Raw genomic sequence first — 12,603 nt, forward strand, 5'->3', positions numbered from 1 at the left:
TCAGTATTTGCTATCGTGTGCTAACTGGAGGCCGCACGTTTATTGAATCACGCCAAAGCAATAATACATAGGTGCATGTGAGAAAAAACATAACCTAGGGAAGAACCAACGAGCATCCATAGGATGAAATAACCTCACTGCGCTTGTTGCAGCGAAGACTGAGGAAAAACCCCGGCCCTGTGGATAGAACTCCCCCGACCTGCTGGACACGGCCTTAAAGAAAAACAAGGCATACATTTCAAGTCATTCCTAAAGATCGTGAGACCAATAGACGAGAATCAAGATTGCCTTTGACATGGCCATCTTTGGCGTTTTCGCTCACCCAACGACCATGACGCTTGAATAGTCTATCAGGAATTCCGGCATTAGCTGTTGAGGTGGCTCCACCAGCTCTAAGGCTATGAACGCTGAGCTTTGAAACGTCTGCTAAGCCTCGAAAAGCATCCTTTACAACCTCGGGAGCTCTTGAATACCTAATCCCTTCGCTTCGGACCATCGCTTTCGACCGAGGAGAAGTGAGGGCTTTGAAGAGAGGTAACTTTTCAGAGAGGTCGATCTGCACAGCTGAGACGTATTCTTCCAAGGCCTTAACAGGATACGTAGGTAGGTGAGACCTCGCGATAACGATCCACGCCCCGTCACGGAATTGATCAGTTTTTGACGACTCTAGGAAAATGGAAGCATATGAGGGGAAAAACTTAACATTACAGGCCTTTATTTGGCTTAACTCGATAAGCGGAAAAAACCCGTGTTACCTATAAGACATAAGGCAACCGATCTCAGATCTGAAATAGAAGGAGACTTATCTGTAATCTTGGATTCCACGAGCGCCTTTAACTTCTCAGGAGTCACAAGATCTTTTTTAACTTTGGGCCTTCCCAAAAACCTCTGAGACGCGCTGACCATTAGGAAAACCAGAGGATGAAGGGAGATTTTAGACAAGCCAGTCATCTGCCGCGCCCCGTCAATGCTATAGACGGCGGTAAGAACTGGAGAAGGAGAATTAGCATCCTGAATCACGCACTGCAAATAAATCGCGCCTTAAAAGGGACTTGCAGGAAAGAGGCAGACAAAATTGGAAGAAGCCCAACGTTTCCATCTTCTGAAACCTTCCAGTTAGGAACGTACAGCACCATCCGCTTTAGAACCAAGAACTGTGCCCTCCACCAGAGACGCAGTGGGTTAGAGAAGCTCGGGGGTTGAAGAGAAGAATTCCGACCACATTTCCGACTGGAACACATCTGCAAGGAAAACAAAACAAAAAGAAAACTAACCGAAAAAAAAAAAAAAAAGAGAGAGAGAGAGACACAAAAAAGATAAGGAATCCGTCTATATTATTTAATAAATAGAGATCAGGAACTGATAAACAGCAGTAAAGGTAATTAGGAAATCTAAAACATGATAGTACGAATCAGTCCACACCCATAGGCACAGATAGTCCCAGTCCTGCAAAGGGCACAGGTGGTCACTTAATCACAAATTTAAAACGTGTTAATAACCACAAACTAATCGACCCTTCAAAATTAACGCGCAACTCGCTAAATGCTGGGCACAGATCGTCCCAAGTCCGGTAGAGGGCACAGACTGGCCCGTAATCACAAATGTAAAAAACATGTTAAATAAACACAAACCAATTAACACCTAAAATATCTCGCAATTCTATGAAAGTTGGGCACAAATGGTCTCATACTCGAAGGCACAGATGGTCCCAAAACTCTCCTGGCACAAAAAAGGCCAATACACCAGAAGGGACAAGGGGCGAAAAGGAGAATCTACATGTCCTCCCAAACTGACAAAACAGTTGCGAAATATAAGCACGCATTTAAATTATACGTGAGTAAATAAAACCACTAGAAGCGAAAATTTCCCTTAAAAAAACTCTAGAAAGATTCAGCACACGCGACTGGACACAAATCAGCTGCTTCTCAGTAGCGCTAACATCATGAACTAAAAGAAAGAGGGACAGACAAATTAGCAAAAGAAAGTAGAAGTAAGAGCCTCCAGCGAGAACACCAAGATGACTAATCTACATAAAACACTCCTTAAATAGACTCACCGAAGCCCTTGATAGGTCATAACGACAAGAGCATATTTTTCCGCTAATTGTTCAAAACGCGGAAAAACTCGTTTTCCAAAGGTTGCAGCACTCATGTTGCCATGGTAACAATGGCTGCTTCTTCGAAGCTAAGGGCCTCATTTTCATACAAAATCATCGCAAAACAGGTGTAAAATCTTTATTTCTCTATCTCGAGCTTAATACAACATTACATATTGGTACTTCTATCATACATAGTGACATCATTTGCTTTCACTTAGGTGCATTCAATTTTCGCCAAGAGTGAATTTGAACACACCAATAGATTCGTTATCTCGGTACAGTTTCGGTAATTGTTTTTTTTTTTTTTTTTAAGGGTAAAACAGGGAAAATGTTTATCTGAATTTCTCCAAAAGTACACCGATTCTGGAGCTGAAAATACCCACCTAGTTGGTTATAATACCCTACTTTTTAAATATGTAAAAACCTCTACTTTTCATCGGGACAATACGCGAACGAAGCCCAAAACTCAGATATTGCATAAATTGGCGATGTTTACATCTAATGATTTCAACAACAAAAGTTTCAGACAAATGAAATGTGCACGGCTTTTGAAGAATGTTATCTTATCAGCAATATGCCGAAGAGAAATCTCGCCTCTGGTTTTCATCCTTGAAAAAATTGGTCAGCCTTCAGGGAGGACTACTCGACGTAACTACAAACATATATCCAGATTCCGACTGCTACACCTTCTTTCACGGGAATTTGAGCAAACCGAAATCCTCTAAAGATACACTGTTATGCTTGCATGTCATTTGGAACATGTCATTTGCATGTCATTTGGAACATGTTTGAGTCGCTGATCTACACAAAACTATCCTATCACCGGTCGTTTGTCATAAACATGTTCGTTATCACGATGGCGTGACGCTGTATTTCGCCATGAATATTCCATCAGTCACTCTAAAGACAAGAAATGGACATTTTTCGATATTTCAGCAGATTTCCGCGTAGTCTGAGGTAAAAACAACCAAAACAAAAAGAGAACAAACCTCGGTTAATTTATTACAAATAAGTAAATGTTTATTTAAAGAAAGCGACGGTGCAGCGATGGAGATCAAAATACATGCAGTTCAGTTCAATTTAGTATGCCACACCGCCTCAGTCACAGACTCAGCTTTTGACAAAATGTCTGGGTATGAAACGTAAAATACCTGACTGCCTTCACTGGCTGTGACGAATCCGCGCCACAAAGGTGGGCACCCTTCAACATACACAAAACAAGAAACATAAAAAAGCCCGAGAAGGGCTCATCCTCGGTGTAAAAACCTGTGAAGCTCACGAGTGACGTAAAACAAAGACAACAAAACATTATAAACAATAGCGTCCATCAAAACAATACCTCATGAAACAAAGAAAACCTCGTCAGGTTTTTACACCGAGGATGACCCCCGAGAAGACACGCCACAACACAACTAAACGTAGGCGTAGAAATATTTATTACTCTAAGTAAGACAATATGGTAATTAAAAATTAAAAACAACAACAGCAACAAAAACAATAAACTAAATTATTTACCCTAATTACAATAATACAATAAAACTAAATTGCTAAACTATTTACCTAAATTACTTTACAAGAGTTTACAAGAACGTAATAATTTAAAACTAGAATGCGCTAACTATATTTACAAGAGTATTATTAAGATAAAAAGGTAGGGTTTCAGTTCAGTTCGGTTAGGTTTTACCTTACGCCCGCGTCTGTGTTCTTGTCTTGTTCACAACTCACCACGCTCCACTAACAAATGGTGCCCTGCCAAACCAAACTCCCGTTTCTCCAACCAGGTTCCCGTCTCACCAGTTTTCCGTCAACTTTGCTCGTTTCCTTCGTTTCAACTTTGCTTCGTCTTCTGAAACTTTGCAGTTTTTAACTTTTTACTTCTCATAACTTGACTCATTCAAACTTCTCGTAACTTGACTCGCTCAGACTTCTTTTTGAATCAGTTACTATCTCTTCTTCCTTTAGCTCACAGTCTGGTAGATTCTTTGCACACCCGTTCCTCGACAAATGGTTTTCTACCGTGAAGTGGGACGATTTTTCTGAATGAATTTGTCAGAAATAATATTGCGCCGAGTCTCCGTTCTCTCTAATTTTTCCACGCTCTTCGCTCGTAACTCATAAACCTTCACTTCACTTCTCCGTAACCGTGCCCAAATCCTCCATTATATGCGGACGCAAGGTGCGAGAAAAAAGGGAAGAAAACTATTGAATGTAACAAATGGTAAACTGCACAGCGTACACTATTGAGTTATGGATGCACGCGGGAGGTTGCTAAGCACGAAAGAAGCGTAAGAGTCGCGCGAGGTGATAGCCGAGAGCGACTATAGCTTCTTGAGTGCTTAGCAAAACTCCCAAGTGCATCCATAACTCAATAGTGTACGCTGTGGTGTTTACCATTTCTTTTATAACATAACATTGATGCATTGTAGCTGAAGAGTTCCCTTTTATTTAACAAATCTTACGTGACCTGAAAAAACAAGCGCGCCTAGAAAAATAGTCTTTGCATTTGCTCACGTCAGCAGCGTACACCATGGGCAAATGGGGGACGCTAAATTGACCAATCAGAGCGCACGCTTTACTTTGGTTATGTTATAATAAAGGTTAACTACACAAGTAAAGAATACGAATTACGTGATAGATACAAATACCACACACTAGACATATCCTAAGAGAGTAAAAAAATGTATTACATAATCCTAAGTTAATTCTTTTGAATGCTTTCATGACACTGGCTTAAACAAAAAAAGCAAAAATAAATGTTTATCACTGATTCGGTGAGGTACATGTAGCTATATGTCTGACTTTTAATGTCAATCTTGTCTTTGAAGCTGCTACTGTTTTTTCCTATCTCCGTTATACAGTGTACTCACTGCTCCTACATATTACAAATAAGCAGCTCTATATGATGTTGAATAGGTAGTAAACTACAACACCATAATTCTACTACTTCAAAGCAAAAAGGCAAAACCACAGTGTCCCTTTTTGTTTATTTCTTAGCTTGTTTGTTCGATGGTTAGTTTTTTTTTAGTCTCATTCCAATGTTTTATTATCATTATTGTTATCATTATTATTATTATTATTATTATTATTATTACTATCGTTATTGCTATTAATGTCTCTTTGTTTGTTTGCTAGTTGTTGTTTTTCCAACCATCTATACATTTCGTTGTAGTGCTGGTGCTATTTACATTTTCCCCCTCCTGTATTCCTTTATTTTTTCTTGCTATTGCGCCAATATATAGCCCATAGCCTTAATGTTTTTATCTCTGTTATCTCCTCCATGTCTGACTGTGTTGCCGCAAGTGTTGTTTTGGTGGGGATATCCCCCTGTACCAATTGCCGTTGCCGGACGACAATAACTTTATTCGTAAGAACACCGCTCACATTACTCAAAACTCAACTTGTTTTTGTCTTACACACGAGCACGCAGCCCATAGCGATGGGCCGACTTGTCAATTCACATAGCAACGCAGTGCTCTTGAAATAAAAGTACGGGAAGTAGGAGGGACACCAATGATACCAATTTACGCCTACGAAAAGGTTAATTTAAATCTAGGGTCATCATACAGTGTAGGCATCTGCATTGAATCCCTTAATGTTGCAGTTGAGCTGCATAAAAGCAGAAGGACCAATAAGGCTCTTCCACGTGTCACGCCCCAATAATGTTTTGTGATATTTCCTGTCAACGATCAGTAAGTACAGAGAGTCTGCCTCCTCATTTATGACGATAAACCTGAGCTTTCGGGCGAGCCTCAAGCTAAGACAGATCTTGGAGAAGGATGTGCTCCAGTAAGTTGATAACTTGGTCTCATCTGAATCAAACCCAGTCTTGCCTCCTTAAAGGTGAAACTCCATTTTATCCTCCCAGTATGGAGAGTTGAAATTAAAGTGGTCTAAGTAAAAATGCAAACAGCTATTCAGGACTACTAGCTCGAAAGACTAATCATCAATTACATTATTCATGGTCTTTGCAGAAGGCTCACCGAGTTGCTCACGGAGAGTAATAATTTGTAAAACAATATTATGAGCAGGGAATAGGCTTGGCCTCTTTCTCAAAACGAGGCCTGGTCCTCAGCAATTCGTATGAAAATGACTTTAATTTGCTTGTGAATAAAAACGTATTATCATTTAAAAGAATGAGCACAGGACTCGCTTTGAAAAGAAGAGGAGGGAAAAAACTGACCTTGTTGCCATAAATTTTCATGACTAGCGTCCATCCTCCATCTCCGCATTCAAAATTTTCCATTTGGCAGGAAATGGGTACTGGTTTAGAGTCAAGGAGCAATGTAATTTTACCATTCGCTCTGGTTCTGTAGAGATAATTTAAAGAGTATAATATTACATGTAGTGATAAATTAAATCTCTTTTTGTTAGTTACCCACATTTAAAAATACCACCTCGATTTATGAGTCATGTAATGGGTGTTACCTTCCATATTCACTATTGTTAGAAACTGTCGCAATTTACATAGCTAGGCAATCCAAACCACCATTCTCTTCATAGTTTGATTGTCCCAGGGAATTGCCATCTCTCTTTCTTCATTAATATCTTTCTTATGTTTTCCTCGTTTTATAATCATTGCTTATAGAGCTGTAATTTACGCTATCAACTTGAATACAAGTGTTATCATTATGATAGTGAATGACTCGCGTTTTTGTTTTTTTTGGTTTTTTTTTTTTTGTTTTGTTTTGTTTTGTTTTTTCTTTTTTTTTAACAGGACCATCTAATAAGAAGTACGTAAGAGTATATTACCGTTTCGCTCTTAGAAAACGGACGAGGAAAAGTAACACATAACATTGAAATTATCTGGTCTCTGAAAAATGATCTCCTTTTTAAACCTTACCAAGAACCAATCAAGCTCGCTTTGCTTTTCCCCTTAGTCTTCCCAGTTTTTACCGGGAAAACCTCAGTTTAGAATGCAGTTCCCCTAAGCGTCTGATATGTAAACACCTAAGAAATCAACTAAGAATGGTTTTATTTTTTGGTCATTATGATAACCAATTTAATAATATACATGAAAAAATTACTCAGTTCTGATTGCCTAAGATAAATGCGGTTTTCAGGGAATTCATTGTAGAAGAGGGTTAATTTAGTGCAAAGAAAGTGACAAACGAGACATTCTCATTGGTCAATAATCAAAGAAACTCGCAGAATTACCAAACTCACCGAATAATTCCTTGAACTGTTTGGCCGGACTTTGAACTTTTTGCGCCATAAAGATGTGAAAATTTCATTTTATCATATTGCTTTGATCCTACGTGGTTGTTTCCACCGATCGCACAATGTCACTTGTATGGTTTGAATAAATCATTTTTGTACGTGATGCGCGCGCTTTTCTTCTGCATACTTATGATAAGCTACCTCGTATTTTTTCATGTATATTATTAATACATAACCACATCAATCAATCAATCAATCATATCCTTTATTTAAACACGATGAGGTTTAAAGCTGGGGGCTTGTGGGGTCGTGTGAATATGATTACAATAACAATAAGAATAGTGTCCCTTAAAATCACTCTACAAAATATAATACAGTAAGAATAATTAAAAATATTCTTATTTTAAGAAAGCGACGTTGCGGCGAGGGAGATCAAAATACATGCATTAAAGTTAGTATCCCAAACCGGCTCAGTTACGAACTCAGTTGTTGACAAAATGTCTGGCTTTGCAACGTAGAATACCTGACTGCCTTCACTGGCTTAAACAAAAACTAAAAAAACAAAAGTATATCCCTGATACTGTAAAGCTAGCTATATCTCTGATATTCGGTGTCACTCTTGTCTTTGAAGCCGCTACTGTTTTTTCCCTCCCTTACATGATACAATTGATTTCGTACAAGCCAGTAACATAAAAACCCCACCATTCTACAAATCACCCTAAAAAGCAAAACACCAAAGTGACCTTTTGTTTATTTGTTGTTTGTTTGTTCGTTGGCTAGTTTTTTTACTCTCTTTCCAATGTTTTATTTTTATTATTATTATTATTATTATTATTATTGCTATTTTAGTACTATTATCATTATTGCTATTTTCATTACAGTAACTATTGATGTCTCTCTGTTTGTTTCTTAGTGTCTGTTTCTTCAACCATCCATGTAATTAGCCGTAGTGCTGGTCCTATTTGCATTTTCCCCCTGTGGTACTCCTTTTTCTTGCTACTGTACTAATATATAGCCCATAGCTTTAGTGCTTTTATCTCCGTGATCTCCCTTATATTTGCCTGTATTGCCGCAAGGGGATATCCTCCTTTGCCAAGTCCGATTCTAGAGTCTCAGCTTTGAGAATGGTTTTGGTCATTACGTATGATATCAATGCTTCCCTTACAATAGTCTAATTTAGACCTATGTTTATCGTGGCCATCTCCATTGAATCCCTCCATGTTACAGTTGAGCTACAGGGAAGCAGGAGGACCAATAAGGCTCTTCCCCGTGTCACGCCCCAGTGGTGTGTAGCGATATTTCCTTTCAGCGATCAGTGAGTACAGAGAGTCGGCATCTTTATTAATGACGATAAACCTGAGTTTTTGGTCGATGTCCATACCAAGACAAATCTTGGAGAAGGATTTGCTCCAGTAGGTCGGTAACTTGGTCTCTTTTGAATCAAACCCAGTCTTGCCTCCTTTAGGTTTAAACACCTTTTTATCCTCCAAGCACATAGAGTAGAACTCAAAAGTGGTCTAAGAAAAAAATGCAAAAAGCTATTCCGGATTACCAGCACGAAAGATTACTCATCAGTTGTATCCCTGGTGGTCTTTGCAGGAAGGCACACTGAACTTATAAAAATACGTAACCATACATTTATCGTATTCCCATTCAGCAATCCAAAACACCATTCTTTTCATAGTTGGATTTTCTAAGAGAGGTTTTATCTCTCTTTTTTCATTAATATCTTTTTTATGTTGTTTTGGTTTTTTTAATTATTGCCTATACAGCTGTAATCTACGCCATCAACTTGAATACAACTATTATCATAATGATAGTGAATGACTACTGTTTCTTTTTTTTTTAACCGGGCTATCTAATCATGAACAAGTACGTAAGAGTATATTACCGTTTCGCTCTCCGAAAACGGACGAGGAAAAGTAACACATAACATTGAAATTATGTGATCTCTGAAAAATGATTTCCTTTTCAAACCTTACCAACAAACCATTCTAGCTCGCTTTGTTTTTCCCCATTGTGTTCCCAGTTCTTACCGGGAAAACTTCAGTTTATTGCAATCTTCATGTGACCATCCACAATTAAGATTTTGTCCCCAATGTATTTTGGTATCGTGAATTGTATTCAAGTACTACCATTTGCGTTCAGCCACGAAGCGTGAACATTTTTTTCATGCATGTTGATTTAATCAAACGAGGCAGTTTCCCACACAACTGTGACGACTGGACAAATGAAAATGTTTCGTTTGGAGCACGGAACTTTGAATAGTTTAGAGGATTTTGGCTTGTTACCGACAGCATAATACACCTGATCCTCCTATTATGCTCTGCTATATTTTTTTGATTCCCCTTGGAAAAACGAGTATAACTTTTGAAACCTTTACAATAGTAGCCCTGCTATGCTACTAAAACTTCTTCTACGTTTCTTTTTTTGAAACTATACTTTTTTAATTATACTTTGAAAATGTTATGGAAAAAACTCGGTCCACGCTACTTTTTCTAGCACAATCTAACCCTGTTGAGGACGACTGATCCACTTCCGTCGCTCCTGAAAAGCATATGCATGCAATGCCCCCAATATACTCCACCCCCTTCACTTTTTTTCGATATTGATTTTTGGCAGTTTTAAGGTTTTTTTTTTTTTTTTTTTTGCGTACAGACCGTATTTGTCTGTAAAGTTAAGGTTGACAAGGGAAATAACAAGATAAAGTGGACAGGAAAAATGAATAAAGAAATTGATTATTTAAAGAGAGAATAAATGAACGAATGCATAAATATCAGGACAACATATTAGAAAAACAACTACATTCGGCTAGGTGTACAGGCTTGTCTTAAATATAAAAACAGGACAAGTGTTTAATTAAGGGCCAAACAAAAATTGTGTAATTTTTCGTACCGTGTATCTTTTACTATACTTCTCCTGGATTATTCTGTAGTTATGATCATTACATGTTGCTGTCTAACAACTTGAAAAGCACTTTCCCTACCACAATGTAAAAGTGATGAGAACTTTTTTTTCGTTTGGAATTCCTCGGGGTCGCTTTATTTACCAGATGACAGAAGTTCGCACCATAGTCTTATCCCCAGGGTCAGGTTTACAGAAAGACACGAAGGATTCTGAAAGCAATTTAAGGTACACTCAATGTCGTCGTAAACCAAGAATATTCCAACACGAGGCACATTTAAATAACGGAATTCGTCCACAGAAAACAGACCACTTCTTATGTCCAGGTGCGTCCGAATGTCGGTTCCTACTTATCGAGTGAACAACATCTCTTTCAATGGTGAATTTAAAGAAATACATAGATAGAAGCCTTTTTTCAAAATCATCTGTTTTTCTTTTTACATTCACAATTCATTGAGTATAACGATATTTTTTAATCATATATTTTCCCTTACAATGCTGAAGATCCATAACTTGATTTAGTATATGCATATAAATGGTAAATGCTAACCTTGTAGTGTTGCATCAGTAGGGACTATCACGAGGTAATTTGGTTTTATCAACTGAGTTGATAATATAAATTGAACACCATAAAGTTAACGTTTCGAACGTTAGCCTTTTGCATATTTGTCCTCATAGTTTCTCAGCGTCTAGTACCATTGGTTTCCTGAATAAATGCCCTTCTTTTGCGCAGAGAACAGGGAAAATAATTTTTCGTTCGATAGTTGGGAAGCCATATTTATGTTAATTAGACTTTTCAGACTATTAGGAAACATATCTACTTTCAATGTAAGTCGTACCTTATCTCTATTATATTGAAAAACATTTTAGCTTTTACTTAGGTCGTGTAATAATAACAATTATAATAATTTCACCTATTTTCTTTGATACAAACTGTGTATGTTTTTACCGTTTAGAGGGCTAGGGTGTTGACATATTAAATATGTAAGTGGAATTTTAAGGACTATGTCTCATCAGTTGTCTTGTTATCCTTTGAGTGTCCTCTGACGAGTTTCTTGGCCGACAAAAATCGCTATACGTCATGTAGCCTGGAACTAAAGAACAGCTATCAAACTTCCCATTTAGGCATAATAAAATAGAGGTTCGCTATCTAGAGGCAATCATTTTCCTTGTACCTAATGTCCGCCTGTCTTGGCTGTCTATCATGCTTCGGGGCTCTGTTCTCACTGCGTAAGGTAAATTTGAACGTCCTTATTCACTCCTAACCAAACGTAAGGTTCACTTTGGCGTTGGAGACGGATAGATGTTTTCCGCCATTTTGAAATCATGTTGCTTTTTTGACGCCATCTTGGATATGTTGGAACATACTCGAAGGAATAACAGGTTCCGCACTGAAAACCATCCAAATCAATTAGTCTTACAGGTAAGGTAGGTTCCGTGGACTTAAAATCGGCAGCGTCATGGGGTAAAAGCAGCTGTTCGGCAGTCATTCCAGACGTAACGATGTACCGGTAAATATATTTTTCTGGTAAACTGAGAAGTTTATCTGTGAGTTTTCTTAAAATGTGACCCATTTGCTGCAGCGTCTGACGCTTAAAAGGGTTTGCTATGGTCGTTTCGAACACCGATCTTAATATCTCTTTAGGATTCAGTCAGGATTTTAATTTGGCCTAAATAAGGAGAAATCGCCACTGAAAAAGTTTCAAAACAAGCGGTTCTGGTATCTATTATGCAATTTTTGTGACAACACAAAAAGTAGAAATGTCATCGTTTTCAATTGCTTCCTTTCTGCGTCTTTCCTTTGTAACCAAATTAAAAATAGTATGGATTATAGCCGGAAGTATATTAGATCAATTCCGAAAGCTAGCTGCAAACATCTATTCCAAAGCCAATTCCATGGAACAAATTTATTTCAAAGTCAACAGACATAAAGATCTAGCAGAATAAGTAACAAAAAAAACAAAACAAACAAACAGCAAACAAACACAAAGCCAGAGCCACAGCATAAGTCAACATGCCATATCAGAGAAAACGCTGTTGTTGTTAAGACGTTGATAAGCTTTTCATCGCTACTAACCCTGTGAATCGACAACCCCGAGTTTCATGACGCATAGTTCCATCCAAAGAACGTAGGTAAAAACGGTACCCGAATCGTTCAATACTCATTCGATTCATTTACTTTTGCTAGGTGGTTCCAGCTTAGCCTATGGTAGAAATAAATAATACCCCTGCTGATATAAAACCGTTGGAACATTCCCACGCTTTCATTAAAACAGCAATAGGTCAATGTTCATAGAATCGTCTCACGAAGCAAAAATGACCCAAATAACTGAACAGGTGCTCCGTGATATTGAATAGCGGTAACTTACAAAATATTAATGGCAATTTTTTACAAAGACCTGCAGAAAAACAGGTGAGAGCCCAAGTCGATTCCCTGTTAACCT

The 12,603-nt window shown here is 38.1% G+C and overlaps 1 pseudogene; it reads right to left on the reverse strand.

Moving 5' to 3' along the window:
- Nucleotides 1-238: 238 nt before the first annotated feature.
- Nucleotides 239-1,224, reverse strand: LOC148728790 (uncharacterized; annotated as a pseudogene).
- Nucleotides 1,225-12,603: the final 11,379 nt, after the last annotated feature.

This window comes from Stylophora pistillata, chromosome 6, assembly GCF_964205215.1.
Source record: "Stylophora pistillata chromosome 6, jaStyPist1.2, whole genome shotgun sequence".
Taxonomy (NCBI): Eukaryota; Metazoa; Cnidaria; class Anthozoa; order Scleractinia; family Pocilloporidae; genus Stylophora; species Stylophora pistillata.